This window comes from Hevea brasiliensis, chromosome 3 (assembly GCF_030052815.1).
Source record: "Hevea brasiliensis isolate MT/VB/25A 57/8 chromosome 3, ASM3005281v1, whole genome shotgun sequence".
Lineage (NCBI taxonomy): Eukaryota > Viridiplantae > Streptophyta > Magnoliopsida > Malpighiales > Euphorbiaceae > Hevea > Hevea brasiliensis.
The window spans coordinates 99,792,304-99,804,757 of NC_079495.1; positions in this window are offsets into that span (position 1 = coordinate 99,792,304).

Consider the following 12,454-nt stretch of genomic DNA (forward strand, 5'->3'; position numbering starts at 1 on the left):
CTAATGTGCTACAAAATCTTCATGGTGCTGAAACATTTCCCTGTGATTGCACCCCAAAATAAGTGCCTAAGGTTCCAACTTCTGTGAAGTTAAGACTTTGTGAAATATACTCACAGGTTTCAGTAGACATATTTTAAGAGACGAGCACTGTACTCTTATCATTATTAATAGTCTCACTTGAGGAAGCACAAAATTCATCCAAAATAGACTTCACAACAGCAACCTGAACTGTTGAGGCCTCTAAGAAGAGGATTAAGTCATTTGCAAAAAAATAAGTGGCTAAGCATGGGTCCTCCTCCATTCATTTTGACACCCTTCCAGCTACCTGAAGAAACTGCCATTCTAATGCCCTGAGCCAAACGCTCCATTCAGAGAACAATAATGTAAGGAGAGAGGGGGCAACATTGTCTAAGGCTCCGAGATGGAGAATGAAAGGGAAGGCTCACTGTTCCACAACACACGGAAGCTAGCCGAAGAGATGCAACACATTACAAGATTAATCAATTGAGAAGGGAATCTAGCATCAACAAGAGTGTTCTAAATGAAACCCCAATTGAGTTTGTCTTGCTTTAGCTAAATTCAATTTTATTGCCATGTAGCCCTTCCTTGCCTTAACCTTTTCCATGAAATGAACAGCTTCTTGCACCAACAGAATGATGTAAGAAATGTGCTTACCAAGGACAAAGCTGCATTTTTCCTTACCAATTAAGTCTGCCATACAAGGTTTAATCTTATTAGTAATCACCTTCAAAAGGACCTTGTATATCACGTTGCAGAGACTAATGGGATAGAAACTACTTATAACCTAAGGCTTGCCTACTTTGGGGATCAAAACCAAATTAGTATTATTTAGAGATGGAACAAAAGAAACTTCCCTCCAAGATTGCTGCACCCAGTCTAGGATTGATTTCGAACACTTGTGCCAAAACTTTTGATAGAATATTGGTGGAATTCCGTCCAGCCCTGGTGCCTTATGAGGGCCCACACTAAAAATAGCTTGCCTGATCTCAGCTAAGTCTAGCAGCCTGCTCATGCGCTTAAGCTAAAAATTAGATAAAATAGGAAACATACCCCTAATAGAGTAGTGACTTCTAGCAACTCTTGGTTCCCTATACAACTCTTCAAAAAAGGAGACAGCTAAGAGATGAAGAGATACAGTAGAAGAGAACCAATTACTTGAGTTATCAAGAAGGGAGTCAATTCTGCTATTTTTCTGCCTACTTACTATAACAGCGTGAAAGTACCTTGTATTTCTATCTTCGTTCTTTATCCAATCTGCCCTTAACATCTGGAACTAGAAGAGTTCATCTTGTTTCAAAGTGTTATCAAGCTCCTTTTTAAGCATAGCTTCAACATCTAACAGATATTGGGAAGAGGGATGGCACTCCAGGGCTCTTTCAGCACCTACAACCCACTTAAGGAGCCTGGATTTTCTTTTCTTTTTTTTTTTAATGCTCCTAAAGGTATTAGTGTGCCAATTGGAAGCAATCGGAGTAGAATTATTAATATTATCCTTAACAGTACCAGTGGGGGATCAATAACTATTCACCATAGAGCCAAAACTTTCATCCAAGAGCCATGCAAATAAGAAATGAAATTGACTTCTAGCAGGTCTATTAGAGGTCTTTGGTCTGAAATTAATTAGAATGGGACGATGATTTGAGTTTAATCGAGGAAGATGATGGACTGTAGCATCAACAAACTTATGACGCCACTCTAAGCTGCATAGAGCCCTGTCTAAACTTTCCTGCACAGCTCCTCTTTTCCAGGTGAATTGTGGACTAGTAAACTCAAGATCCAGGAGACTAAACTCTCTATCGAATCTCTAAATTTAGAACACTGAGCATTATTGGCGACAAAACCTCCCTGTTTCTCAAAGTTGTAAGCAATAGAGTTTGAAATTGCCCATCAGTAACCACGGATCTTTGATGAAGTTGGCATAAATTCAAGCTAGCATAAACTGCCGTAAAGACAAAACTGGAACCATTAACCATCTCCACTTTAAGATGCACAAACTGAAAGTGTTGCCAAAGAATAGAAACATTACCATGAACGAGATTCCATAACACCCAAATCCCTCCTGCAAAACCAACACTTTCAATCCTATGAGATCGTATGAACCCTAGCTTAGTTATGGTGCTATTCGCAAAGGAACCACTAACCCTCAACTCGACAATAACACAAATACGAGGTTTATGGGCATATCCAACTCCTTAATAAAGTTAGAATTCACTGCCCCTTGGTAGTTCCATACTAGAATTGGATTCATCATATGACAAGGCAACAAACCGAGAACATTAACTTGCATGTAAAAAGGTCTAGCACGCTTTCTTGATACAAAATTCTGGCTTCAACATCAGAATCATCAGCAGAAGAGTAGAAGTCATCGTTAGAAAAGCCAACATCGTCAGCCTCCATTCCTCCCAAAGCATTGTGAGAAGAGGCTATGTTATCCACTTCAATAAGGCAAGCAGAGTCACCATAAAGTTGTTGAATAATATAACTATACTTTTATAAAATTTCATTAAAATTTAAAATTAATGTGGATAAATATATCATCTAACTAATGGATGCCATGACTATATTTAACTAGGTACATTAAAATTTGTAATTAAAAATCAGCCTTACACTTTCAATCTCAATCCAAATTGGATATTTATTTTTTGAAAACATAAAATTTATATATTTTAAAAAAAAACATAAATTTATATATATATATATATATATATATATATATATATATATATATATATATATAAATTAATAAAAAAATTTATATGTTTGACTAACAAATTAATTCTTATTCTTTTACATAAATTTAAATATTTTTTCATAAATAATTATAATTAACATAGAGATAAAAATTCATTAAAAACTTATTTATATAAAAAATAATTTTTATTTTTATAAATAATATAAACCATGAAAGTTTTTTATAAAATTTTATTGTAAATTATATTATAATGAAAATTTAATTAAGTAGAATTTATACACAAGTAGGATTAAGAATTTTAGATTTATATAAACTCTAAAATTATATAAATAATTATAATTAAAATTAAAATTATAAGAATTTTAAATTTATATAAACTTTAAAATTAATTTAAATAATAAAAAATATAATTATAAATACTATAAATAACGAAAGCAATTTAGATAAAGTCAATGTTCATCCCTCCCTTTACACATTTTTTTATTATATAGATACATATTGATATATTATTATAGATAGATTATAGATTAATTGCATGTTTTATTATTCACTTATTAATTTTTTATTTTAGTTAATCACTTTTTATAAAATTCTATATTTAACTAAAATTATAGTATAAGTAGAATTAAAAATTTTAAATTTATTCAAATATTAAAATTAATTTAAATAATAAAAATATAGTTATAATTATTTTAAAAAATAGAAGGCATTTTTGGTAAGTTAGTGTTTCTCCCTTTCCACATTTATATATAGTATATATTATTTAAACAAGTAAAAGACTATATTATCTTAATTATTTTATAAAAATATCAAAATTATTATTCTAATTCCGCCTAAGTAGTTTGTACTTTGTCGGTCCCAAACCTGAATAAAGGATGAGGATTGTGGTAGGTGACAACTAGCGTAAAAATTTCATTACATTTTATGATATGGATTTAAATGATATAAACGTTGGGGCGTCCTCTACTTATGACGCGCTACATCGGAGCTCGAGTGTAGTAAAAAATATGCAAGGGTGTAGGGCGTTCACTGAAAGCAATGTGCCATGCCTGCACCCGGATGTGATGTTAAATGAGCAAGGGTTCCCACATCATGGATGGGTGTGGGTAAAGAAGTTAGTCCATAGCACAGATAGTAGAATAGATAGTGTAATAGAATACAAGATAGGCATAGAGAACAATAGAAGATATCATAGAAGGAAATCAATTAGGAAAGAACAGGATAGGAGGAGAATCAGGGTTGATACTTGAAATATCAGATCACTTACAGAAAAATTAATGGACCTTATGGATACCTTGGAAAGGAAAAGAGTGAATATTGCTTGCATTCAGGAGACTAAATGGGTAGGAGAGAAAAGCAAAAAAGTGGGTAATTCAGGGTACAAACTGTGGTTTACCGGAAAGGAGAGAAACCAAAATGGAGTGGGCATAATCATAGACAGTACATTGAAAGATGCTGTAATAGTTGTGAAAAGAGTAGGAGATAAAATTATACTGGTAAAACTAGTATTAGAAGGAGAAACAATAAATATAGTTAGTACTTATGCTCCACAAATAGGACTAGATAGTAAGAGTAAACAAAGATTTTGGGAAGATATGGATGATCTAATGCAAAGCATACCGAATGAAGAGAATGTTTTCATCGGTGGAGATTTGAATGGACATGTAGGAAGTGATAGGTAAGGTTATAAGAATGTTCATAGAGGTTTTGGTTTTGGCAGCCAAAATGAGGAGGGAAAAAGCTTCCTGGATTTTACTATGGCATACAACTTAATATTAGCAAATACCTACTTTATAAAAAGAGAGTCACATTTAGTGGCTTTCAAAAGTGGACAACATATAAGTCAAATTGACTTCCTCTTAACCAGGAAGACAAATAGAGTTTTATGCAAGAATTGCAAGGTCATTCCGGGAGAGGCATTAACAAGTCAATATCGGTTAGTGGTCATGGATGTCAAGTTTAGAAACAATTCAAGTAAGGTTAGAAGAAATAGTGTAGCTTGAACAAAGTGGTGGGAGTTTAAAGGAGTAAAGCAAGTGAAGTTCAAAAATGAACTTCTCGAGTCCAAAGCATGGAAGCTAGATATGGAGGCCAATGGTATGTGGATACAGATTGCATCAAAGATTAGAGAAATAGCTAGAAAAGCACTTAGAGAGTCTAGAGGACATGGACCACCCTCAAAAGAGAGATGGTGATGGAATGAGAAAGTACAAAAGGAAGTGAAGTGAAAGAGAGAATGGTATGAGAAATTACCTAAGTATGATAATAATGAGGTATATGAACAGTACAAGATAACAAAGAAAGTGACAAAAAAGGCTGTTAGTCAAGCAAGAGCGCAAGGCTTTGAAAAGTTATATTAGAAATTTAGAACTAAAGAAGGGGAGAAATATATTTATAGATTAGCAAGGAGGAGAGAAAAAAAATATCAAGATCTCAATTTAGTTAGGTGCATTAAGGATAAATAAGGAAAAGTGTTAGTGAAAGTTAGAGAAATTATTTTGATGATCTCTTTAATAATAGTCAAAATGGTAATAACTTGAATATAGATTACAGAGCAATAGAAAAGAATGTGAATTATACTAGAAGGATTAGATTTTTAGAAGTAAATGAAGCACTTAAGAGAATAAAAGTGGGTAAAGCCTATGGACCCAATGGAATACCAATAGAAGTGTGGAAGTATTTGGGAGATCTAGGAGTAGTATGGTTAACTAAATTATTTAATAAAATTCTAAACTCAAAGAAAATGCCTGATGAATGGAGGAAAAATATTTTAGTACCTATTTTTAAAAATAAAAGAGACATACTGAGTTACTTAAATTATAGGGAAATTAAACTCATGAGCCATACTATGAAGTTGTGGGAGAGAGTTGTGGAATATCGGCTTCGTTATGATACTTATATCTCTCCCAATCAACTTGGCTTCATACCTGGTCGTTCAACTATGGAAGCGATCTTTCTCATTAGAAGCTTGATGGAGAAATATAGAGATGAGAATAAAGATTTACATATGGTTTTTATCGATTTGGAAAAGGCTTATGATAGTGTTCCAAGATATGTCTTATGGATAGTATTGGAACAAAAGATGGTATCTATTAAGTACATACAAGTGTTGAAAGATATGTATGAATGAGCAACTATTATTGTACGCCCAGTGGGAGGGGACATAAGAGATTTTCCTATCTCAGTTGGATTACACTAAAGTTTAGCTCTAAGCCCTTACATTTTTACATTAGTTTTAGATAAATTGATGAAATATATACAAGAGAGTATCCCTTGGTGCATGATGTTTGTGGATGATATAGTTCTGCTAGATGAGACGCGAGAAGAAGTAAATAGAAAGCTAAAGCTTTGGAGAAGTACTCTAGAGTCAAAGAGATTTAAGTTAAGTAGAACGAATACAGAATATATGTATTACAAGTTCAGTGAAGGCCAAACTGGTGATAGGAAAGAAGTTAGTTTGGATGGAGTGGTACTGTTTCAAAGTAATCACTTTAAATATCCTGGCTTAGTCCTTCAAGTAGATGGAAGATGTGAGGAGGATGTTAGTTATAAGATTAAAGCCAGATGGTTAAAGTGAAGACGTGCCACGAGAGTTTTATGTGATCGCAAGATTCTCAATAAGTTGAAAGGAAAATTTTACCGTACAGCCATACGACTGAAGGAACGGAAGCGTGAAAAACACAAGTTTATACCATTGAATTCAAAAATTTTCACTTAGGGTCACATGCATCATGCAAGATTTATTTTTATCTATTTGATTTCAATGATAAACAACATATTAAAACTCTTTTAATATGTTTTTGGATCTGTATTTGCCATTTAAGATTTTAAAATTAATCAGATTAATTTTAGAACCCTAGATTAAATCAAGAACGATTACACTAACCTCTTGATGCACTGCAGCGTGTCTGCGCCTTTGAGATTCTTCTTCAAGACACCAGATGTTGTCCCTCTAGCTTGTCCACACCAAGAACACCTATGGCAGCCCTTGAACAGCTTCTAAAGCCTTTTCTATTAATTAGAAATTCAAGTTCTACCTTTTAAGAGATTAGAGATGTAAACAGAACACTAGAAACAATTTATAGTGTTCTTAATTCAAGAGATTGATTGCTAATCTCTTTGAATTGATGAGAGATGAAGAAGAATAGAGGGAGGGCTGCAAAATGGCATGACCAAGGAGTGTGGCTGCTGGTTGTATTTTATTTTCTCATAACAACACTTAAATAGCTAGGTTAACACATTAAACCCTTGCCACATGTCACCCTTTGATTAGCTCTAGGTTTAAGTGACCCAATCACATTGTGTCAAGTGTCAAACCTATATGTAATCTTGATTTTAATCATCTTACATGATTAAAAAACATTTGGCAAGCTTATGTGTTATGCCATGTGTCACCATCTCATGGTGCCACGTGTCACACTGCAAAATGACCAAAATGCCTCTGTGTCTTAATTTTGAGTTCTCAACCCAAAATAATTATTTTTCTTCTTCTAATTAATTTATATCAAATATAAATTAATTAATTAATCTCTATTAATTAATTTCTCATTAATTAAATTCATATTTAAACACTTTAAATATAAATTTAACTTATATTATACATCTAATAATCTATATTTGGTTTCAAGTCATGCTAGGGACTTTGCAAACTAATTGCAAACCAAACCTATTTAATTAATCAATTAAACTCTTTAATTAATTAATTAAATTATATTTAATTAGGTGATAACTTGTATATATGTGTGACTTACTAGGCTCATCACTAATTGGCAATGAGACATGATATCAACTCTTAATATCATCAGAACTCTTTCTTACCATCAATGATTTCTCTAAATCATTTTATGAACCTCATAGACCATGGTTAACACCTAGCATAGCATGCCATGGCCACCCAATTAGTAATAAGGTTTACCTTAAATGAACCTATAATCATATGTTACCATGCACTAGAATCTCTCTGTTACAAAATTCCAACTCAAGCTGGAGTCATGGTTTATGTCAAACTCCATTTGCTATGAATATTATGTTCTCTTTTAATTCCAGTTCTTGATTAAAAAGATTTTCTCATCATAAACTCTTTTCTAAATAAATCTATCTGTCCTGGCCAGGAACTTGAAACATCAAGAACAATTAAATGAACATAGGATTTTATCTCTATTTACTTGGAGGAACAGATTCCATCTTGATCAACACCTACCTCCATATATAACTAGTAGGAGCCAACACATGCCCATATACCCATACATAGTACAAGTATGAAAGCAGTATCAAACTCAAACTACCTATATACAAGATAACTGTGCTATCTCAGGTCTAAAGATTATATGCACTGATATGATTTATGACAAAACATTGACAAGAGTAAACTCCATGTGCTTGTCATAAGTGTCACTGGTTCGGTCTACTTATCATTTATAAGTGCCTATCATGTTTGTTATATGGCATGAGACTCACCATTCCATCTTATTTATATCTCATATAAATAACTTGGGAACAAACATGAATACAATCTTTCTGGATAAGTCATATCCTTATTATGAAGTATCCTCAATTGTGAACCTATTTATGATACTTCGTGCTAGAAATATTGTCACTCATATTCTTAACAACTTAAGAATAATATTTCTAATAAAATATCAATGGACCTTTTCTATTATACATAAATATATTATATAAACGAAAAAGTGGAAATGCCTTTTATTAATAAAAATATGTACAAGATACATACTAAATGATATGCTCTAGGGCATACTACTAACAATCTCCCACTAGCACTAGAGCCATTCATTACAATATCTTAGACCTATCTTCTCAAGATGTCGGTCTAACTGAGTCTGTGACATAGGCTTAGTGAATGGATCACCGGATTTTCACCGATGCTATTTTCTCGCATGGCTACATCGCCGCCCAACTATTTCTCCGATAATGTGGTAGCGCCTTTCTATGTGTTTGGATTTCGGTGAGACCTTGGTTCCTTAGCTCAGATGATCGCTCCATTATTGTCACGATGTAGTTGAACTGCTGACTCAATGGAATGAAGTACTGTAAGTTTTTTCACGAACTTTATTATCAAAATAGCTTCCTTTGCAAGATCTCGATGCGCAATATACTCACCTCGTAGTGGAATCTGCAATCGTGCTCGCTTGGAACTCTTCCAACCGATCGCACTCTATTACAAATGAACACATATCCAGAGGTAGACTTTCTATCATCGATATCTGATTGGAAATCAGAATCAGTATAACCATCCAATTGCAAGTCTCCACCTCCATAAATCAAGAATAAATCCTTAGTTCTTCTCAAGTACTTAAGAATATTCTTGACAGCTATCCAGTGTTCCAAACCTAGATTGGATTGATACCTACTAGTCAAACTAACAGCATATGCGATATCTGGCCTAGTACGCAACATTACATACATTAAACTTCCAATAGCCGAAGCATATGGAATCCTGGCCATCTTATCTCTTTCTTCAGGTGTCTTTGGAGACATCTCTTTAGAAAGATGGATACCATGTCTCACTGGTAACAATCATCTCTTGGAATCAAGCATGTTAAACCTCTTTAACACCTTTTTCCAAGTATAGACTTTGGGATAAACCGATTATTTTTTTCGCTCTATCTCTATAGATGCGAATTCCAAGAATATAGGTTGCCTCTCCTAAGTCTTTCATGGAGAATGTATTTGACAACCATACCTTTATAGTCGTTAACATACCTGTGCCATTACCCATCAACAGTATGTCATCCACATATAAGACAAGGAAAGTGATAGCACTGTCACTAACCTTCTTATATACACATGGCTCATCCTCATTTTTTATAAAACCAAAGGATTTAATGGCTTCATCAAAACGGATGTTCCAACTCCTCGAAGCTTGTTTCAACCCATAAATGGATCGCTTTAGCTTGCATACCTTGGAACCATCTTGGGATTCAAATCCCCTAGGTTGTTCTATGAAAATGTTTTCTTCAATGTATCCATTGAGTAAAGACATTTTGACATCCATCCGCCAAATCTCATAATCATAGTATGCACTATTGCTAATAAAATCCAAATTGATTTAAGCATGGCAACAAAGCAGAAAGTCTCCTCATAGTCGATTCCTTGCCTTTGGCGAAACCCTTTCGCTACTAGCCTTGCCTTATAGGTCTCTACCTTTCCATCAGAACCAATTTTCTTCTTGAAAACCCATTTGTTCCCTATAGGTATAATACCTTCAGGTGGGTCAACAAGATCCCAAACTTGATTCTTATACATGGAATCAATCTCGGATTTCATAGTATCAATCCATTTTGAAGAGTCTATATCTGATATAGCTTCTTCATAGGTAAGTGGATCATCTCCATGATCTACTTCTTCATGAGTAGACAACTCTTGTTCTTCTTCATGAAGAAAACCATATCTCACTGGTGGGTGAGATACCCTGGTTGTTCTACGAGGAACAGCTGTAGATGTTTCATCAACGGGTATTGGTTGACTAGATGGATATATATCCATCTGATCTGTTGGTTGGTCAGAATTCTCCAATTCTAACTCTATTTGCCTTCCTCTGCCTCCTTCTTGAATAAACTGTTGTTCAAGAATGTGGCATCTCTACTTATCACAACCTTTTGTGAAGTAGGCAAATAAAAATAATATCCAAAACTTTCTTTTGGATATCCAACAAATCGACCTTTTCTCGATCCGTCTCCAATTTATCGTTGTTCACTTTTGATATAAGTGGACAACCCCAAATCTTAACATGCTTAAGACTTGGTTTTCTTCCATGCCATATCTCATAAGGTGTGGAAGAAACGATTTTGATGGAATCCTATTCGAATATACAAAGTGATTCTAATGCAAATCCCCAAAAGAAGATTGGCATATCAAGATAGCTCATCATACTGCGTACCATATCCAATAGGGTACGATTTCTCCTTCAGATACACCATTCACCGTGGCATTCCTGGAGGAGTCAGCTGAGAAACAATGCCATGCTCTCTCAAGTATTCATCAAATTCAGTACTCAAATATTCACCTCCACGATCTGATCGAAGAGCTTTAATATTCTTTCCTGTTTGATTTTCTACTTCAAATTTAAATTCTTTGAACTTTTCAAAAGATTCAAGTTTGTATTTCATCAAATACAAATACCCAAACCTTGATTTATCATCAGTAAAGGTAATAAAATAATGAAAACCCCCTCTAGCCATTTCTTTAAATGGACCACATACATCACTATGTATTAGCTCCAAAATATTTTCAGCTCTTAGCCCTTGTCCAACAAAGGGTGATCTAGTCATTTTACCCTGAATGCAAGATTCACGAGTTGGAGTAGGCTTAGAGCCCAATGAGGATAGAATCCCCATTTTCTCCAATTTTGCAATCCTATCTTCTGCAATATGACATAATCTTAAGTGCCAAATATATTTTGAACTTGAGTTGGTTTTCACCATGGCATTGCATTCTTTTAGATCACTTGCATTCAATTTGTGTTTGTCATTATTATCCAAATAATAAAGACCATCATTCATATAACCCGAACCAGCATATTTATTTCCAAAATAAATATTACAAACATCATTAGTGAACTGAAATTCATAGCCATTTCTAGTCAAACTAGATATAGAAATGATGTTTTTAAAAGCATCAGGTACATATAAAATATTATCCAAACACAAAACATGTCCAAACATGTAAAAAGATTTAGATCCTATGGCTAAAGCTTCAACAGTTGAGCCATTGCCAATCCGGACTCTAATATCTTGAGAACGCAAGTCGCCATCGCTTACTAGTTCCGCATATCATTAGAAATGTAAGAACCGCACCGTGATCTAAAACCCAAGTCCGTAGATGAACTATGAGTATCATCAGAATCTAACTAATTAGATATTTACATACCTTCCTATGGTGTATACTTCTTTTCCTTACGAGAAGCAAGATACTCTGTGCAGTTCCTTTTCCAGTGCCCATCCTTTTGGCAGTGGAAACACTTTCCTTTGCCTCCATCAGCTTTAGTCTTCCTTTTCTGTTTAGCTATTTTCTTGGAAGGACTAGGAATCTAAGGTTTCTTTTTCTTATTGCCCTTCTTCTTGTTGGACTTTCCAGCAGAAGAAGATGCAACCAAAGCTACCTCTTTCCCTTTATTGCCTGGCATATTCTTTTGGGCAATAACCAGCATGTTGAGTAAACCACTAAGGTGCATTCTGTTTAGTCATATGGAAATTTGTCACAAAATTCCCAAAAGACTCGGGAAGGATCAAGGATCAAATCTCAGAATTGGAAATCCATGTTGAAGTCAAGATGTTCCAACCGCTCAATTAGTTGAATCATCTTGTGGATATGATCCCCAACATTCTGTCCCTCGACATCCTCATACCTAATAGTGTCTAGATATCTCATACCTAGCATTCTCTTGTGCTCACCATACAACTTTTGTAGGTGAAGGAGGATCTCACTCGCACTCTGCATGTTCTCATGTTGCTTCTGTAACTCATTACTCATGGAAGTAAGCATGTAACACTTAGCTCTCATATCATGCTCCTTCCACTTGTCCAAAGTATCATGTTCCTCTTGTGTGGCCTCTGGAGGTAAGGGACCAGGAACATTTGAATCTAGAACATATCCTATATGTTCAAGGTTCAGGACAAGCTTCAAATTTCTTAGCCAATCAGACATATTTGGTCCTGTCAACCTATTGTGATCAAGTATGCTCTCAAGGATATTGGATGGTGGTGGTTGTTTTGTGCTCATTTT